The sequence below is a fragment of the Poecilia reticulata genome, linkage group LG12, assembly GCF_000633615.1.
Source record: "Poecilia reticulata strain Guanapo linkage group LG12, Guppy_female_1.0+MT, whole genome shotgun sequence".
Taxonomy (NCBI): domain Eukaryota; kingdom Metazoa; phylum Chordata; class Actinopteri; order Cyprinodontiformes; family Poeciliidae; genus Poecilia; species Poecilia reticulata.
In genome coordinates, this window is record NC_024342.1 from 12,407,249 (window position 1) to 12,411,408 (window position 4,160).

The window sequence follows — 4,160 nt, forward strand, 5'->3', positions numbered from 1 at the left end:
TCAGTTTGGAGGAAGCAGAGGAGGTGGAGTGTTACATGACGGAACGAGGGAAAGGGAACAAGCAAAACATGTTGGCAAGCAGCACTGTTGCATGGGCCTTGTCTGTGCCTATAAGTTCACGTCATGTCGTATTGTGCACAGTAAATAATAACACAATCGGGTTTTGTTGAATTCTGTAGGATATACTACACAGCGTATGCGAAATAAAACATATTTTTGAAATGATTTATTACAGTCTCATTTACGCTCACGTCACCGATAGAAGTAATCTTGCTCCGTCTTCAGGCTGAACGCCGGTGGAAGACATGTTTGTTTTTACGCAATTAGTGATGATACCGGCGCTTGCAGCATTGTAAGTGCCAGCAAAAGTCCTCTCTCTCAGTTGCGCAAAGCTCAAACATATTTTTAGACACTGCAACGAGGGCTCTGTGTTTTGGCTTCGGTGAATGTACTGAGTAGGAGTTGGGCTGCGAGCTCCAGCAAACTTTCACTTCGGCCTTCTCTTGGGGTTTGCTTGGCTCCAACCGTTGACGATGTAACAAGCTGCCCAGAATAGCGCCTGTCTTTAATGTGATGAACATGACTCTTTAAAAGAACAGGAAACACAGCGTTCAATCAAAAGGGTCATATTCTCTAAAATGTTATAAAGTGTTTCCTGGTTAGCTTAGAATTTAAAATTATAAATGTTTGACAGGCTAAAAGCAGCCGAATATTTTGTAGAAGGAAGCATTTCCCTTGCAGAGGGAATGTGATTTACTCCAACATATGTAATCTGATGTGATGTTCAGCCATTTAAAAAAAAAACATAAATAGTCTACTAAACCATATTTTGTGTCTGAGCTATCTTAAAATGATATAACATTCTATAAATAGAAGTGAAAGAATTGAGTTTAACCAAAATGCCAGCTAAAATGGGCAGCGTCTCAAAGCAAAGGGCATGAGCAGAATGCCTCCCAGCAATAAGAGACAATTAGCATCCATGACAAAGTCAAAGTGGATACTCCAGAGTGCATTAAAAAAGGCAAAATATCATGTCATGTCAGCCAAAATGCAATGAGACTAGTTGAGAGGTCCAGTAAACGCAACTTGACCCTTTTTATCTGACAAGTAATTCTATGTAGCAGCTCACCTGAGTAGATGAGAGACACAGATGTAGATTTGAGCATGAAAACATTCAATCAAACATGGTCAGGTTTTATGTAATACATTTGTTTACTTATCAGCTTTTTATTTTTTTTTTGTGAATGTATATTTATGTGTAGCTGTGTGGGAGCCTCCCTATAAACAATTTTCAATCTGCTGATTCAAAGTGTAGGTGAGGTTGCCCTCTGCTCTACTGTGGCTTCTTAAGGCAGTCCAAAAAGGAACCATCGATTTTAGAAAGAATTAGAAATACAGCGCTCACATTGGAGTCAAGACTGCGCCGCCTTTGGCTCCATCCTTGTAGTAATTTTAGCTTTCCGTGGATTTAAGCTGGTGATCTGCCAGATACACGTTCAGTTCGCCGGTCTGCCTTCTGTTCCCGTGAGGTAAGACCAAATATGATGCAGAAAATGTTCGTCTCAGTGTGTAGGGTCACATTCACACTGTATTAGAAATGGACGTCTGAAGAACCCAAAAGTTTAACAGCAAAGTTATTACGGAGAATTTGACAGAGATAAATGTTTATATTTAGAATTAATAGCACTTTTTTCAGTGTTTTCTGATTCGCTTAAACTTTTGGTTTTCCTCCATAAACACAGCTGCGAGAAAGAACAATACTGAGCTGTTTATTGTTTTTAACTTTATAATTTTTGGGGGGAATTTTACATGACAGACCAGCACACAGCTGCAAAAGCATAATTGAGCAAATTTCTTTTGTTTAAAGCTTCGAAGTGGACTCGGGGTTAAAGTTTGGTAATAATCTGCTCAATCTTGACCTTTCACAACTGAGCTGGATCTTTCAAAAGAATCCAAGGAAGAGGCATGAGCTTGTCAAATGTGGTGACACACAGCGTGATTCAGCCGTGTCACACTGAAACCCACTGAGATAACGCCAGGAGGAGGCGAGTCTTAGCTGTGCTTCCGGCAGCTTCCCTCGAGGGGGGGGAAGTGTTTTAAGTGTGTGTTTTGTGACTTTGGTAATCATGTTGGCTGTAGAGCAATTGGGCAATTGACTAGCGCCGCTCCCCCCCACACACACACACACGCACACACACGCACACACACACACACACACACTTAGTTACAGGAAGTTCAGTCTCTTAAATGTGACTGTCACACATTAGCAAGGACATTACGCTTCCTCTCGATCATCCTCCAGGACTCTTGTCCTCCCTTCCTCTTCCTGTCCTCAGTTTTTGCTCTCATGATTGGTTTCCGTTCCTTCATGTTCACTTATCAATGATAAACAAAAGAAAGACACATTATTATTATTACCCCTTCCCAATCTGACCATACTTTATAAAACTGAAGGTTCACCATTCTGTAGTGACAAAGACAATAATCCTCATAGACAGTGGCTGGAGATGGCTCACTGCTCAGGGCAGCCTCTATTTAGGGTCAGGACAAGATGTACCAAAAAAAAAATGTCTGTCTCCACAGACACAAAACGATGTCTTCCAAAATGGCTGAAAATGTTCTCAGATAGAGACTTGTCGGTCTCTCTGGTTTAAAGGGAGGTCAAGATTTGGGTAAATATTAGTGAACGTCCCAGCAAGTTTGACCTTAGATCAGGCAATGTAAGGATGAAAGACAAACAAAAGCAAGTTGTAGAGGCACCGACTTAGACTCAACAGTCCCTGGTTGGTACATTAAATGATAAGCTTAATGTCAGCAAAGTGAATAAGAACAAATGGGTCATGTTTAGAAATTATTGCAAGGATAAAAGGAAATGGCAACCCAGTCTAGGTTTGTCAAGTTGCATCTGAGGCGACGAAAGAAAACTCTCTGTCATTTTGGGCCGATTAGACCGAAGTGCAAGAAGTCTGGAGATAATGAGCAGTTCTCCTCTGTGTGAAAAAGAATTGAAGCAAATCAAAATGATTTTGAGCTTTTTGTGGAAAAACTCCAGATTATAAAACTGAGCTTTTTTTCCCCCCTAGTCTGTTTATATTCGGTTTTAAAATCAAGAGGGTGTACATACATTTTTATTATCGATCTGTAGCTGCCATTTTTTTTGTGTTGTGCTTGGTTTGCTTGTTGCTACATGTCAGATTACCTTTGCTCCTTTACAGTGCAAAGAGCGTTGGGTTGTGTTACAATGAAATGTAACTTTAAATTGTTTGATTTAAGAATAACAGTGAATGTCCTACATACATAGCAACTGTAAATGTGAGTGGATTTGTTTGCAGATGAGGGAAAAGACTCAAAGCTGCCTGTTTCCTGTCTTTAATCCTTGTGTCTGTTCTGCTTACACTGCATCATGTTACCCAGACACGCACACACACACACGCCCACACACGCGCACGCACACGCACACACACACACACACACACACACCCACACACGCGCACGCACACACACACACACACACACACACATATACTGGTTTTGGTGTACTAGCAGGACACTTTTTTCAAACCAGTTTTTTGCAACACTAAACGGACRCCCCTTTCCACTTATGCTAGAAAGACGTAGTAAGTTGTCAAAAATCTTGTTAGAGTTACACAACATAGATCTCACTTAAAAATTTAGATACACACTTCAGAACTCAAAATACAAGAATGTGACCCAATGCTGTATTAAAAGGACAAACGATAATGAGGTGCTTGGCTCCGCCCATGACACCAACAGTAATTGTCAGGGCCAATTTTATTTATCAGGACCATGGCATACACATACAAAAAACATAAAATTTATGTGCATTAAGAAGTCCAAAAATGGAAATATGGACTATTACTAGTCCATATTTCTGTGGAGTGCATTTGTCATCCCATGAGATGTCTGAATCATCTACGGAATCAGGAGCATACTCCTCTWCTGATGATATCGCTTCACTTGAACTTTGTTCTGGACAGACCTGTTGATTAAAAACATATTTTGTATACATTGAAAGCGTTTCAGCAAGAATATTTCTACTAAAAGCTTACCAGTGATGTCCTCCTTTTATTTACAATAACACATTTTGTGCAGGGACTGGTTGCAAACTAGACAGAGAAAAGTAAGAATTGACAAAGGGA

The 4,160-nt window shown here is 40.3% G+C and overlaps 1 long non-coding RNA gene across 1 annotated transcript; it reads right to left on the reverse strand.

Moving 5' to 3' along the window:
- Positions 1-3,743: 3,743 nt before the first annotated feature.
- Positions 3,744-4,154, reverse strand: LOC103473564 (uncharacterized). The gene is made up of 2 exons (XR_535043.1): positions 4,071-4,154; positions 3,744-4,000 (listed from the first exon to the last, which is right to left on the reverse strand). It is a non-coding gene; the product is annotated as an uncharacterized LOC103473564 (long non-coding RNA).
- Between the last annotated feature and the right edge of the window lie 6 nt (positions 4,155-4,160).